We start from the raw sequence: 17,404 nt of genomic DNA on the forward strand, positions 1-17,404 counted from the left end.
TTACATTATTCTAACCTTGCCAAATAGGTTCATTTCGGTAAAAAATAAAAAAATAAAATCAATTCTTACTATTAAATGTAACCTCCAACTATGGTATTATGTTTTAAATTCTGAGTTTGTGCTTATCCAGACCAAGCACTCTTAAACTATACTGTTTACCAGTATGGATTACATGTGACTCCTACACCTTGTAGTCCACTGTCGGATATAACATTTACTGTACACGGATTTACATATGTGTGATTGATTGTCTTTGTGTAATGTGTGCGTGATGTAAAGTGCTCTGACACTGGTATGCAGTACAAAAGGGGGTGATGATGGATGGAGCATCTGAATCAATCAAACACTCACACCCAGTCAAAAGATCTGGGTATAATCCATCACCGTTCTTTAGCCTACTCTGCCACCCCAGTTCAGACATGGCTATATGCAAATCAGTCTGACCCTGTGCCTCATGGGAATAGTCCAGCCTGAACTGCCAAGCCATGTCTTCCCTGGACCGGAAACAAGCTTCCGAGGACCGGTTTCTGGCATTCCAGCCGTCTTCAGCCCGGCTTGCTTGAATCCAGTGGCAAAGTGAGCAAGGGACTCACGTCTGAGCATACCCTGCCACACTTATGGCGGCCAAAATCGGTACAAAAGGGGGTGGTGATGGACGGAGCATCTGAATCAATCAAACACTCACACCCAGTCAAAAGATCTGGGTATAATCGATCACCGTTCTTTAGCCACTCTGCCACCCCAGTTCGGACATGGCTATATGCAAATCAGTCTGACCCTGTGCCTCATTGGAACAGTCCAGCCCGAACTGCCAAGCCATGTCTTCCCTGGACCGGAAACAAGCTTCCGAGGACCGGTTTCTGGCATTCCAGCCGTCTTCAGCCCGGCTTGCTTGAATCCAGTGGCAAAGTGAGCAAGGGACTCACGTCTGAGCATACCCTGCCACACTTATGGCGGCCAAAAGCGGTACAAAAGGGGGTGGTGATGGACGGAGCATCTGAATCAATCAAACACACACACCCACTCAAAAGATCTGGGTTTAATCCATCACCGTTCTTTAGCCCACTCTGCCACCCCAGTTCAGACATGGCTATATGCAAATCAGTGTGACCCTGTGCCTCATGGGAACAGTCCAGCCCGAACTGCCAAGCCATGTCTTCCCTGGACCGGAAACAAGCTTCCGAGGACCGGTTTCTGGCATTCCAGCCATCTTCAGCCCGGCTTGCATGAATCCAGTGGCAAAGTGAGCAAGGGACTCACGTCTGAGCATACCCTGCCACACTTATGGCGGCCAAAAGCGGTACAAAAGGGGGTGGTGATGGATGGAGCATCTGAATCAATCAAACACTCACACCCAGTCAAAAGATCTGGGTTTAATCCATCACCGTTCTTTAGCCCACTCTGCCACCCCAGTTCAGACATGGCTATATGCAAATCAGTCTGACCCTGTGCCTCATGGGAACAGTCCGGCCCGAACTGCCAAGCCATGTCTTCCCTGGACCGGAAACAAGCTTCCGAGGACTGGTTTCTGGCATTCCAGCCATCTTCAGCCCGGCTTGCTTGAATCCAGTGGCAAAGTGAGCAAGGGACTCACGTCTGAGCATACCCTGCCACACTTATGGCGGCCAAAAGTGGTACAAAAGGGGCTTGGTAGTTCGGGCTGGACTGTTCCCATGAGGTACAGGGTCAAGGCTGATTTGCATATAGCCAGTGTCTGACCTAGGGTGGTGTGGAGTGCAAATAAATGATGGATTTAGGCCCAGATCTTTGTACTGGGGTGAATGTAAGACATTGTTCTGCATTCTGTCCATCAACTGTGTTTTTTGCAATTTTCACCCCGCGTGGGCTGGGTATGCTCAGACGTGAGTCCCAGTCCCGCCCCCCGCCGTCATATTTTGCGTGTGTTTTCTTTATTTTGTGCTGCCTGTATCGTTTTGCCCTTCTGTTCTGTGCCCTTTATATTTTTCCTTTTTTGTGCCTTGCATTGTTTAGCGCCGCTCTCTGTGCCCCCCCACCCGCTTCCCGCTCCCCGCTTCCCACCGCCTGCGTGCGGCCACGCCCCCTTACCTTCTGTGCCCTCCCCGCTCCCACCTCCCAGCTGCTCCGCCCTCCCTCCCACTTGGCCATAAATGGCGACCGTGCAGCGCAGGTGAGTGTGACCTGACCTCAGGACACCCCCGCGCCGCACGGCCACCAGCTGTAGCGTGTGCGTCCCCTCGCTACTGTCCTCAGCCTCGCTGAGCCCGCCCCGTCGACCCCGCCCCCGCCGTCATATTTTGCGTGTGTTTTATTTATTTTGTGCTGCCTGTATCGTTTTGCCCTTCTGTTCTGTGCCCTTTATATTTTTCCTTTTTTGTGCCTTGCATTGTTTAGCGCCGCTCTCTGTGCCCCCCCACCCGCTTCCCGCTCCCCGCTTCCCGCCGCCTGCGTGCGGCCACGCCCCCTTACCTTCTGTGCCCTCCCCGCTCCCACCTCCCAGCTGCTCCGCCCTCCCTCCCACTTGGCCATAAATGGCGACCGTGCAGCGCAGGTGAGTGTGACCTGACCTCAGGACACCCCCGCGCCGCACGGCCACCAGCTGTAGCGTGTGCGTCCCCTCGCTACTGTCCTCAGCCTCGCTGAGCCCGCCCCGTCGACCCCGCCCCCGCCGTCATATTTTGCGTGTGTTTTCTTTATTTTGTGCTGCCTGTATCGTTTTGCCCTTCTGTTCTGTGCCCTTTATATTTTTCCTTTTTTGTGCCTTGCATTGTTTAGCACCGCTCTCTGTGCCCCCCCACCCGCTTCCCGCTCCCCGCTTCCCGCCGCCTGCGTGCGGCCACACCCCCTTACCTTCTGTGCCCTCCCCGCTCCCACCTCCCAGCTGCTCCGCCCTCCCTCCCACTTGGCCATAAATGGAGACCGTGCAGCGCAGGTGAGTGTGACCTGACCTCAGGACACCCCCGTGCCGCACGGCCACCAGCTGTAGCGTGTGCGTCCCCTCGCTACTGTCCTCAGCCTCGCTGAGCCCGCCCCGTCGACCCTGCCCCCCGCCGTCATATTTTGCGTGTGTTTTCTTTATTTTGTGCTGCCTGTATCGTTTTGCCCTTCTGTTCTGTGCCCTTTATATTTTTCCTTGTTTGTGCCTTGCATTGTTTAGCGCCGCTCTCTGTGCCCCCCCACCCGCTTCCCGCTCCCCGCTTCCCGCTGCCTGCGTGCGGCCACGCCCCCTTACCTTCTATGCCCTCCCCGCTCCCACCTCCCAGCTGCTCCGCCCTCCCTCCCACTTGGCCATAAATGGCGACCGTGCAGCGCAGGTGAGTGTGACCTGACCTCAGGACACCCCCGCGCCGCACGGCCACCAGCTGTAGCGTGTGCGTCCCCTCGCTACTGTCCTCAGCCTCGCTGAGCCCGCCCCGTCGACCACGCCCCCCGCCGTCATATTTTGTGTGTGTTTTCTTTATTTTGTGCTGCCTGTATCGTTTTGCCCTTCTGTTCTGTGCCCTTTATATTTTTCCTTTTTTGTGCCTTGCATTGTTTAGCGCCGCTCTCTGTGCCCCCCCACCGCTTCCCGCTTCCCGCCGCCTGCGTGCGGCCACGCCCCCTTACCTTCTGTGCCCTCCCCGCTCCCACCTCCCAGCTGCTCCGCCCTCCCTCCCACTTGGCCATAAATGGCGACCGTGCAGCGCAGGTGAGTGTGACCTGACCTCAGGACACCCCTGCGCCGCACGGCCACCAGCTGTAGCGTGTGCGTCCCCTCGCTACTGTCCTCAGCCTCGCTGAGCCAGCCCCATCGACCCCGCCCCCCGCCGTCATATTTTGCGTGTGTTTTCTTTATTTTGTGCTGCCTGTATCGTTTTGCCCTTCTGTTCTGTGCCCTTTATATTTTTCCTTTTTTGTGCCTTGCATTGTTTAGCGCCGCTCTCTGTGCCCCCCCACCCACTTCCCGCTCCCCGCTTCCCGCCGCCTGCGTGCGGCCACGCCCCCTTACCTTCTGTGCCCTCCCCGCTCCCACCTCCCAGCTGCTCCGCCCTCCCTCCCACTTTGCCATATATGGCGACCGTGCATACGCGCAGCGGGCGCGCCGATTGTGCGCCGAAAGCGCGCCAAAGGTAAGCCCGTCTGCGCCCGTCCGCGCCTGGACCGCGCCCAGCGCCAGGACCCCTGGCCCCCGCAGTCCCCTGTCCACCCGCCGGACGTACGACGCCGCCACCCTCAACACACTCAACGCCGGCCGAGTCCCGGGCTGCTACCGAGCCACCCCGAGATGCACCCACGGACCCTTCTGCTGCACCGCCTGCAAGTTCACCTGCATTCGGACCTGCACCACTCCAGCAGCGCCCAAGACCTCGACGAGCAACAGCAGCAGCCACCTGAGATGCATCCTGCTCAACACCCGCTCCGTCCACAGGCACGCCATCGAGATCTGGAACCTGCTCGACACCACAGCCCCAGACGTCGCCTTCTTCACGGAAACCTGGATGAACGCCTCCTCCGCACCTGACATCGCCATCGCCATCCCAGACGGCTACAAGATAATCCGAAGGGACCGCATCAACCACACCGGGGGAGGCATCGCCATCGTCCACAGGAACACCATCCGCATCACGACCAACACCGATGACACCCTCGCTAACGCCGAGCACCTGCACTTCCAAGTCCACATCAACTCCAAGACCACCCTCAGAGGCACCCTCATCTACAGACCCCCTGGACAACGCACACAATTCAGCGAAGACATCGCCGACTTCATCAGCCCGCACGCCCTCTGCTCCGCTGACTACATCCTCCTCGGGGACCTCAACTTCCACATGGAGAACAACAACGACCGCAACACCACCACCCTGCTGGACAACCTCGCCAACCTGGGACTCAAGCAACTGGTGACCACCCCACCCACTACGCCGGACACACACTCGACCCCGTCTTCTCATCCAGCAAGGACATCGCCTTCAGCCACGCCAACGGACTCCACTGGACGGACCACAGCTGCGTCCACTTCAGCTTCGCAAGGACCACGATCCACCACCACCAGCAACAGGCTGCACGCAGGAACTGGAACAAGATCACAGCCGACCAGCTCGCTTCCTCCCTGAGCACGAACCCCCCCACCAGCACAACGAACCCTAGCCAGACGGCCACCAACCTCACGAAGTGGATCAGCGACTGCGCAGACGAGCTCGCCCCCCTGAGGACCCCGCCCAGCAGACCCGGCAGCAAGAAAGCCCCATGGTTCACCGACGAACTCAAGAGCTCCAAGAAGAACTGCCGAGCCCACGAGAGAACCTGGCGCAGAGCCCCAACACCGGACGACATGACTGCCCTCAAGCTCGCCACCAGGAAACACCACCAACTCATCCGCGCCACCAAGAAAACTGCATTCAAGGAACGACTGGACAACAACGCACACAACAGCAAAGAACTCTTCAACATCGTCAAAGAGCTCTCCAACCCCAACGCCGGAAACAACGACATCACCCCTTCGCAAGACCTCTGCAACTCCCTCGCCTCCTACTTCCACAACAAGATCGCGGACATACACAACAGCTTCAGCACTCAACCGACGAGCACCACGACCGAACCACCGCCCCCCACCACCACCCTCCGCTCCTGGACTCCGATCAGCACCGAAGACACCGTCCGCATGATGAACTCCATCCACTCCGGATCTCCAACCGACCCCTGCCCTCACCACGTCTTCAACAAGGCCAACGCTATCATCGCACCCCACCTGCGGGACATCATCAACACCTCCTTCGACACCGCTACCTTTCCGGAGAGCTGGAAACACGCCGAACTCAGCGCTCTACTCAAGAAGCCATCGGCTGACCCCACCGACCTCAAGAACTACCGCCCCATCTCGCTGCTCCCGTTTCCTGCAAAAGTCATCGAGAAGACCGTCAACAAGCAGCTGGCCGCCTTCCTCGAGACGAACGGCTCCCTCGACCCCTCGCAGTCTGGCTTCCGGGCCAACCACAGCACCGAGACCGCCCTGATCGCAGTCACCGATGACATCCGAGCGCTGCTCGACAACGGAGAAACAGCGGCCCTCATCCTCCTCGACCTCTCCGCGGCCTTTGACACTGTCTGCCACCGCACCCTAGTACAACGCCTCAGCAACGTCGGAGTCCAGGAGAAGGCACTGGAGTGGATCATCTCCTTCCTCGCTGGAAGGACACAGAGAGTCCGCCTCCCCCTGTTCAGATCCGAAGCCACCGAAGTCATCTGCGGCGTCCCTCAAGGCTCCTCGCTCAGTCCAACCCTCTTCAACATCTACATGAGCCTCCTCGCAGACATCGCACGCCAGCACAACCTCAACATCATCTCCTACGCCGATGACACCCAGCTGATCCTCTCCCTTACCAACGACCCCGCCACCGCCAGAGCCAACCTTCACGAAGGGATGAAAGAGGTAGCCGAATGGATGAAGAACAGCCGCCTGAAACTGTACTCGGACAAGACGGAAGTCCTCATCCCGGGATCCTCACCCTCCGCCTGGGACGACTCCTGGTGGCCCCCCGCCCTAGGCAGCGCACCCAAACCAACAGACCACGCACGCAACCTGGGCTTCATCCTGGACTCCTCCCTCTCGATGACCAGACAAGTCAACGCCGTCTCCTCGTCGTGCTTCAATATCCTGCGCATGCTACGTAAGATCTTCCGGTGGATCCCCACCGAGACCAGGAAGACGGTCACCCAGGCCCTCGTCACCAGCCGTCTGGACTACGGCAACACCCTCTACGCCGGAACCACCGCCAAACTCCAGAAGAGACTCCAGCGGATCCAGAACGCCTCAGCACGACTCATCCTGGACATCCCCCGTCGCAGCCACATCTCCGGACACCTGAGAGATCTGTATTGGCTCCCGGTCAACAAGAGAATCACCTTCCGTCTCCTCACCCACGCACACAAAGCCCTACACAGCCAAGGCCCAGGATACCTCAACGGCCGCCTCAACTTCTACGCTCCCAAACGCCAGCTCCGTTCGACCAGCCACGCCCTCGCCGCCGTCCCCCGCATCCGCAGAGCCACCACAGGGGGACGGTCCTTCTCCTACCTCGCCGCCAAGACATGGAACTCCCTCCCCACCCACCTCCGCCTGACCCAGGACCACCTCGCCTTCAGGAGGCAACTCAAGACCTGGCTGTTCGAGCAGTAGCGGATGCCCCCCCCCAGCGCCTTGAGACCCTCTGGGTAAGTAGTGCGCTATATAAATGCGATGATTGATTGATTGATTGACAGGCTCTCCACATCACTGGAGTCAAGCTATCCAGGCTGAAAAAGGCTGATAGCCAGAAACCGGTCCTTGGATGCTTGATTCCGGTCTAGAAAAGACATGGCTTGGTAGTTCGGGCTGGACTGTTCCCATGAGGCACAGGGTCAAGGCTGATTTGCATATAGCCAGTGTCTGACCTAGGGTGGTGTGGAGTGCAAAAAATGATGGATTTAGGCCCAGATCTTTGTACTGGGGTGAATGTAAGACATTGTTCTGCATTCTGTCCATCAACTGTGTTTTTTGCAACTGACACTGGTATGAGCAGCGCTGTAAACCTAATTAAATGCATCTCAGTGAGCGAGTGGTTATGTAGACGTGTGGGGCACTTTTGAGCCTGCCTCCAACACTGCCTGTTCCCCTTTCCCTTTCTCACAGATAGACTGGACAGATGCAGCCCTAATGAATGAATTGTGTACAGTAATCAAGAAACTGCTTTTTTCTTTTAGACAGAAGGCAGACCGAAAGCCAGCCTCTCTCTGCTCTGTATAATACTCCCAGAAAGGCAGCCATTGCCCTCGCCCCTTGCACCTCGCGGGCAGGTCGCGCCCGCCGCGGCGCTCATTAATTGACACAGTTGGGCTCTCGTGTTGGTGGGCCTGTGCACTTGAACAGTTGTGCAGTATTGTGGAAAGGCTTTGGCGCAGTAAAGGCAGATGCTGCGGCACAGTGAACTTCTACTTCCTGCCTTTTCCATGCAAAGTCTCGTTCTTTTCACCATCGCAGACTATCCCCTTTTCACACCACACTTTGGGGGCAGAAGTACAGCCGTTCAACGAGTTCATGACTGCACCATCCCACTAGGCTAGCGACAGAGGTATCACTTTGAGTCATGAGTGCACCACACACTCTGGGGACCGAGAATTCACTCTTGTGTCATGAGTTTCTGAGTGTCTGAGTGCACCACACACATGCTAGGTGCAGAAGTATCACTCTTGATTTATGAGTTTGAGGGCACAACACACGCTAGCGACAGGGGCATCACACTTCTGTCATGAGTCTCTGAGTGCACCACACACGCTAGCGACAGAGGTATCACACTTGTGTCATGAGTCTCCGAGTGCACCACACACGCTAGGAATAGGGGAATCACACTTGTGTCATGAGTCTCCGAGTGCACCACACACGCTGAGGGCCAGGGGCATCACACCTGTGTCTTGAGTCTCTGAGTGCACCACACACGCTAGCGACAGAGGTATCACACTTGTGTCAGGAGTCTCTGAGAGCACCACACACGCTAGGGATAGGGGTATCACGCTTGTGTCATGAGTCTCCGAGTGCACCACAAACGCTAGCAACAGAGGTATCACACTTGTGTCATGAGTCTCTGAGTGTACCACACACGCTAGGGACGGGGTATCACACTTGTGTCATGAGTCGCTGAGTGCACCACACATGCTAGCGACAGAGGTATCACACTTGTGTCAGGAGTCTCTGAGAGCACCACACACGCTGGGAATAGGGGTATCACACTTGTGTCATGAGTCTCCGAGTGCACCACACACGCTAGGAATAGGGGAATCACACTTGTGTCATGAGTCTCCGAGTGCACCACACATGCTGGGGACAGGGGCATCACACCTGTGTCTTGAGTCTCTGAGTGCACCACACACGCTAGCGACAGAGGTATCACACTTGTGTCAGGAGTCTCTGAGAGCACCACACACGCTAGGGATAGGGGTATCACGCTTGTGTCATGAGTCTCCGAGTGCACCACAAACGCTAGCAACAGAGGTATCACACTTGTGTCATGAGTCTCTGAGTGTACCACACACGCTAGGGACGGGGTATCACACTTGTGTCATGAGTCGCTGAGTGCACCACACACGCTAGCGACAGGGGCATCACACTTGTGTCTTGAGTCTCTGAGTGCACCACACACGCTAGGGACAAGGGTATCCCACTTGTATCATGAGTCTCTGAGTGCACCACACATGCTAGCGACAGGGGCATCACACTTGTGTCTTGAGTCTCTGAGTGCACCACACACGCTGGGGACAGGGGTATCCCACTTGTATCATGAGTCTCTGAGTGCACCACACATGCTAGCGACAGGGCATCACACTTGTGTCATGAGTCTCTGAGTGCACCACAGATACTAGCGACAGGGGCATCACACTTGTGTCACGAGTCTCTGAGTGCACCACACACGCTAGGGACAGGGGTATCCCACTTGTATCATGAGTCTCTGAGTGCACCACACATGCTAGCGACAGGGCATCACACTTGTGTCATGAGTCTCTGAGTGCACCACAGACACTAGTGACAGGGGCATCACACTTGTGTCACGAGTCTCTGAGTGCACCACACATGCTAGCGACAGGGCATCACACTTGCGTCATGAGTCTCTGAGTGCACCACACACGCTAGAGACGGGGTATCACACTTGTGTCATAAGTCTCTGAGTGCACCACACACGCTGGGGACAGGGGTATCACACTTGTGTCATAAGTCGCTGAGTGCACCACACACGCTGGGGACAGGGGTATCCCACTTGTATCATGAGTCTCTGAGTGCACCACAGACACTAGCGACAGGGGTATCACACTTGTGTCACGAGTCTCTGAGAGCACCACACACGCTAGGGATAGGGGTATCACGCTTGTGTCATGAGTCTCCGAGTGCACCACAAACGCTAGCAACAGAGGTATCACACTTGTGTCATGAGTCTCTGAGTGTACCACACACGCTAGGGACGGGGTATCACACTTGTGTCATGAGTCGCTGAGTGCACCACACACGCTAGGGACAAGGGTATCCCACTTGTATCATGAGTCTCTGAGTGCACCACACATGCTAGCGACAGGGGCATCACACTTGTGTCTTGAGTCTCTGAGTGCACCACACACGCTGGGGACAGGGGTATCCCACTTGTATCATGAGTCTCTGAGTGCACCACACATGCTAGCGACAGGGCATCACACTTGTGTCATGAGTCTCTGAGTGCACCACAGATACTAGCGACAGGGGCATCACACTTGTGTCACGAGTCTCTGAGTGCACCACACACGCTAGGGACAGGGGTATCCCACTTGTATCATGAGTCTCTGAGTGTACCACACATGCTAGCGACAGGGCATCACACTTGTGTCATGAGTCTCTGAGTGCACCACAGACACTAGTGACAGGGGCATCACACTTGTGTCACGAGTCTCTGAGTGCACCACACATGCTAGCGACAGGGCATCACACTTGCGTCATGAGTCTCTGAGTGCACCACACACGCTAGAGACGGGGTATCACACTTGTGTCATAAGTCTCTGAGTGCACCACACACGCTGGGGACAGGGGTATCACACTTGTGTCATAAGTCGCTGAGTGCACCACACACGCTGGGGACAGGGGTATCCCACTTGTATCATGAGTCTCTGAGTGCACCACAGACACTAGCGACAGGGGTATCACACTTGTGTCACGAGTCTCTGAGAGCACCACACACGCTAGGGATAGGGGTATCACGCTTGTGTCATGAGTCTCCGAGTGCACCACAAACGCTAGCAACAGAGGTATCACACTTGTGTCATGAGTCTCTGAGTGTACCACACACGCTAGGGACGGGGTATCACACTTGTGTCATGAGTCGCTGAGTGCACCACACACGCTAGGGACAAGGGTATCCCACTTGTATCATGAGTCTCTGAGTGCACCACACATGCTAGCGACAGGGGCATCACACTTGTGTCTTGAGTCTCTGAGTGCACCACACATGCTGGGGACAGGGGTATCCCACTTGTATCATGAGTCTCTGAGTGCACCACACATGCTAGCGACAGGGCATCACACTTGTGTCATGAGTCTCTGAGTGCACCACAGATACTAGCGACAGGGGCATCACACTTGTGTCACGAGTCTCTGAGTGCACCACACACGCTAGGGACAGGGGTATCCCACTTGTATCATGAGTCTCTGAGTGTACCACACATGCTAGCGACAGGGCATCACACTTGTGTCATGAGTCTCTGAGTGCACCACAGACACTAGTGACAGGGGCATCACACTTGTGTCACGAGTCTCTGAGTGCACCACACATGCTAGCGACAGGGCATCACACTTGCGTCATGAGTCTCTGAGTGCACCACACACGCTAGAGACGGGGTATCACACTTGTGTCATAAGTCTCTGAGTGCACCACACACGCTGGGGACAGGGGTATCACACTTGTGTCATAAGTCGCTGAGTGCACCATACACGCTGGGGACAGGGGTATCCCACTTGTATCATGAGTCTCTGAGTGCACCACAGACACTAGCGACAAGGTATCACACTTGTGTCATGAGTCGCCGAGTGCACCACACACGCTAGGGACAGGGGTATCCCACTTGTATCATGAGTCTCTGAGTGCACCACACACATGCTAGGAGCAGAGGTATCACTCTTGATTTATGAGTTTGAGTGCACCACGCATGGTAGCAACAGAGGTATCACACTTGTGTCATGAGTCTCTGAGTGCACCACACACGCTAGGGACGGGGTATCACACTTGTGTCATGAGTCGCTGAGTGCACCACACACGCTAGCGACAGGGGCATCACACCTGTGTCTTGAGTCTCTGAGTGCACCACACACGCTGGGGACAGGGGTATCACACTTGTGTCACGAGTCTCTGAGTGCACCAAACACGCTAGGGACAGGGGTATCCCACTTGTATCATTAGTCTCTGAGTGCACCACACACGCTAGGGATGGGGTATCACACTTGTGTCATGAGTCGCTGAGTCCACGACACACGCTAGCGACAGGGGCATCACACCTGTGTCTTGAGTCTCTGAGTGCACCACACACACTGGGGACAGGGGTATCACACTTGTGTCATAAGTCGCTGAGTGCACCACACACGCTAGGGACAGGGGTATCACACTTGTGTCACGAGTCTCTGAGTGCACCACACACGCTAGGGACAGGGGTATCACACTTGTGTCACGAGTCTCTGAGTGCACCACACACGCTAGGGACAGGGGTATCCCACTTGTATCATGAGTCTCTGAGTGCACCACAGACACTAGCGACAGGGGCATCACACTTATGTCACAAGTCTCTGAGTGCACCACACACGCTAGCAACAGGGCCATCACACTTGTGTCATGAGTCTCTGAGTGCACCACACATGCTAGAGATGGGGTATCACACTTGTGTCATAAGTCTCTGAGTGCACCACACATGCTAGTGACAGGGGCATCACACTTTGCGCCCGCCGCGGCGCTCATTAATTGACACAGTTGGGCTCTCGCGTTGGTGGGCCTGTGCACTTGAACAGTTGTGCAGTATTGTGGAAAGGCTTTGGCGCAGTAAAGGCAGATGCTGCGGCACAGTGAACTTCTACTTCCTGCCTTTTCCATGCAAAGTCTCGTTCTTTTCACCATCGCAGACTATCCCCTTTTCACACCACACTTTGGGGGCAGAAGTACAGCCGTTCAACGAGTTCATGACTGCACCATCCCTCTAGGCTAGCGACAGAGGTATCACTTTGCGTCATGAGTGCACCACACACTCTGGGGACCGAGAATTCACTCTTGTGTCATGAGTTTCTGAGTGTCTGAGTGCACCACACACATGCTAGGTGCAGAAGTATCACTCTTGATTTATGAGTTTGAGTGCACAACACACGCTAGCGACAGGGGCATCACACTTCTGTCATGAGTCTCTGAGTGCACCACACACGCTAGCGACAGAGGTATCACACTTGTGTCATGAGTCTCCGAGTGCACCACACACGCTAGGAATAGGGGAATCACACTTGTGTCATGAGTCTCCGAGTGCACCACACACGCTGGGGACAGGGGCATCACACCTGTGTCTTGAGTCTCTGAGTGCACCACACACGCTAGCGACAGAGGTATCACACTTGTGTCAGGAGTCTCTGAGAGCACCACACACGCTAGGGATAGGGGTATCACGCTTGTGTCATGAGTCTCCGAGTGCACCACAAACGCTAGCAACAGAGGTATCACACTTGTGTCATGAGTCTCTGAGTGTACCACACACGCTAGGGACGGGGTATCACACTTGTGTCATGAGTCGCTGAGTGCACCACACACGCTAGCGACAGGGGCATCACACTTGTGTCTTGAGTCTAGGTGTGGGCGGAAAATCCGTTTCGCTCGCGGATTTTGCTGATTTTCGGGAAATTCGCAATCCGCGAGATTCGCGAATCTCCCGCAAAATCCGCAAATCCGCGAGCAGCGGATTTTGCTCGCACTGCTCGCACTGTTCGCGTGAGTTCGCGGCTTCCCAGTACAACTTCGCGCCCCGCGAATAAGTGCAAAATTGCAGAAATACGATCTAATCAAAACTGAAACTACTTACCAGGTTCAAAAGTTCAGGCTCATCATTAGTAGCCATTTCCTGTAGTGCTTGCTGAGGGGCCCCTCCAGAGTTCAGTTGCCAGTTGCAACTATTATGTGACCCTGCTCTGAACCTCAGAATAGTTACATATATGCCACAAAGGTCCTGAATTACAGCTAAGGGAGACAAGCAGGAGCCAGGCTGGCAGTTCAAATCCATTAATCAGCCCCTAATTCATTATTGTCAGTTGGGGCAGGGCAGGTGTTGTAACTAATTTTGCAACAATGAAAGCACTTAGCAAGTGCAAAAGTTCACTAATCAGGAAGCACTAAGGAAGCAGGTGCCAGCTAAAAAAATATTCTGTGACACATTAATCAGCCCCAAATTAATTCAGGTCACTTGAGGCAGGGAAGGTGTGCTTGCGTTTCCACAATAATGTACACTGACTGGACAACCAGAGGGTGCTGTGATGAAACAGAGGGTGGCATGGGTGGGCCAGAGGGTGGCATTAGTAGTCAGAGAGTGGCAGTGGTGACAGAGAGTGGCAGTGATGAAGAAGAGTGTCCCAAACAGGCTGGACACGTAGAAACAACAAGTTCGCGAAACTTGCGACCCGACAGGTAAGTTCGCAATTTGCGACATTGTACAAAACCCTCGCGAACTGGCAGAAACCCGCGCAAACACAAAAAAAAAAAAATCCGCAAATTCGCGAGAATTCGCGGATTTTGCGGATTGCGAGTTCGCAAATCCGCAAAATTCGCGAACGCGAGATTCGCAAAATTCGCCCATGCTTACTTGAGTCTCTGAGTGCACCACACACGCTGGGGACAGGGGTATCCCACTTGTATCATGAGTCTCTGAGTGCACCACACATGCTAGCGACAGGGCATCACACTTGTGTCATGAGTCTCTGAGTGCACCACAGACACTAGCGACAGGGGCATCACACTTGTGTCACGAGTCTCTGAGTGCACCACACACGCTAGGGACAAGGGTATCCCACTTGTATCATGAGTCTTTGAGTGCACCACACATGCTAGCGACAGGGGCATCACACTTGTGTCTTGAGTCTCTGAGTGCACCACACACGCTGGGGACAGGGGTATCCCACTTGTATCATGAGTCTCTGAGTGCACCACACATGCTAGCGACAGGGCATCACACTTGTGTCATGAGTCTCTGAGTGCACCACAGACACTAGCGACAGGGGCATCACACTTGTGTCACGAGTCTCTGAGTGCACCACACATGCTAGCGACAGGGCATCACACTTGCGTCATGAGTCTCTGAGTGCACCACACACGCTAGAGACGGGGTATCACACTTGTGTCATAAGTCTCTGAGTGCACCACACACGCTGGGGACAGGGGTATCACACTTGTGTCATAAGTCGCTGAGTGCACCACACACGCTGGGGACAGGGGTATCCCACTTGTATCATGAGTCTCTGAGTGCACCACAGACACTAGCGACAGGGGTATCACACTTGTGTCACGAGTCTATGAGTGCACCACACACGCTAGGGAAAGGGGTATCACACTTGTGTCACGAGTCTCTGAGTGCACCATACACGCTGGGGACAGGGGTATCACACTTGTGTCATAAGTCGCTGAGTGCACCACACACGCTGGGGACAGGGGTATCCCACTTGTATCATGAGTCTCTGAGTGCACCACAGACACTAGCGACAGGGTATCACACTTGTGTCATGAGTCGCCGAGTGCACCACACACGCTAGGGACAGGGGTATCCCACTTGTATCATGAGTCTCTGAGTGCACCACACACATGCTAGGAGCAGAGGTATCACTCTTGATTTATGAGTTTGAGTGCACCACACATGGTAGCAACAGAGTATCACACTTGTGTCATGAGTCTCTGAGTGCACCACACACGCTAGGGATGGGGTACCACACTTGTGTCATGAGTCGCTGAGTGCACCACACACGCTAGCGACAGGGGCATCACACCTGTGTCTTGAGTCTCTGAGTGCACCACACACGCTGGGGACAGGGGTATCACACTTGTGTCACGAGTCTCTGAGTGCACCAAACACGCTAGGGACAGGGGTATCCCACTTGTATCATTAGTCTCTGAGTGCACCACACACGCTAGGGATGGGGTATCACACTTGTGTCATGAGTCGCTGAGTCCACGACACACGCTAGCGACAGGGGCATCACACCTGTGTCTTGAGTCTCTGAGTGCACCACACACACTGGGGACAGGGGTATCACACTTGTGTCATAAGTCGCTGAGTGCACCACGCACGCTGGGGACAGGGGTATCACACTTGTGTCACGAGTCTCTGAGTGCACCACACACGCTAGGGACAGGGGTATCACACTTGTGTCACGAGTCTCTGAGTGCACCACACAGGCTAGGGACAGGGGTATCCCACTTGTATCATGAGTCTCTGAGTGCACCACAGACACTAGCGACAGGGGCATCACACTTATGTCACAAGTCTCTGAGTGCACCACACACGCTAGCAACAGGGCCATCACACTTGTGTCATGAGTCTCTGAGTGCACCACACATGCTAGAGATGGGGTATCACACTTGTGTCATAAGTCTCTGAGTGCACCACACATGCTAGTGACAGGGGCATCACACTTGTGTCATGAGTCTCTAAGTGCACCACACATGCTAGAGACAGAGATATCACACTTGTGTCATGAGTCTCTGAGTGCACCACACACACTAGCAACAGAGGTATCACACTTGTGTCACGAATCTCTGAGTGCACCACAAACGCTAGCAACAGAGGTATCACACTTGTGTCATGAGTCTCTGAGTGTACCACACACGCTAGGGACGGGGTATCACACTTGTGTCATGAGTCGCTGAGTGCACCACACACGCTAGCGACAGGGGCATCACACTTGTGTCTTGAGTCTCTGAGTGCACCACACACGCTGGGGACAGGGGTATCCCACTTGTATCATGAGTCTCTGAGTGCACCACACACGCTAGAGACGGGGTATCACACTTGCGTCATGAGTCTCTGAGTGCACCACACACGCTAGAGACGGGGTATCACACTTGTGTCATAAGTCTCTGAGTGCACCACACACGCTGGGGACAGGGGTATCACACTTGTGTCATAAGTCGCTGAGTGCACCACACACGCTGGGGACAGGGGTATCCCACTTGTATCATGAGTCTCTGAGTGCACCACAGACACTAGCGACAGGGGTATCACACTTGTGTCACGAGTCTCTGAGAGCACCACACACGCTAGGGATAGGGGTATCACGCTTGTGTCATGAGTCTCCGAGTGCACCACAAACGCTAGCAACAGAGGTATCACACTTGTGTCATGAGTCTCTGAGTGTACCACACACGCTAGGGACGGGGTATCACACTTGTGTCATGAGTCGCTGAGTGCACCACACACGCTAGCGACAGGGGCATCACACTTGTGTCTTGAGTCTCTGAGTGCACCACACACGCTAGGGACAAGGGTATCCCACTTGTATCATGAGTCTCTGAGTGCACCACACATGCTAGCGACAGGGGCATCACACTTGTGTCTTGAGTCTCTGAGTGCACCACACACACTGGGGACAGGGGTATCCCACTTGTATCATGAGTCTCTGAGTGCACCACACATGCTAGCGACAGGGCATCACACTTGTGTCATGAGTCTCTGAGTGCACCACAGATACTAGCGACAGGGGCATCACACTTGTGTCACGAGTCTCTGAGTGCACCACACACGCTAGGGACAGGGGTATCCCACTTGTATCATGAGTCTCTGAGTGTACCACACATGCTAGCGACAGGGCATCACACTTGTGTCATGAGTCTCTGAGTGCACCACAGACACTAGTGACAGGGGCATCACACTTGTGTCACGAGTCTCTGAGTGC

The sequence above is a fragment of the Lissotriton vulgaris genome, chromosome 5, assembly GCF_964263255.1.
Source record: "Lissotriton vulgaris chromosome 5, aLisVul1.2, whole genome shotgun sequence".
Lineage (NCBI taxonomy): Eukaryota > Metazoa > Chordata > Amphibia > Caudata > Salamandridae > Lissotriton > Lissotriton vulgaris.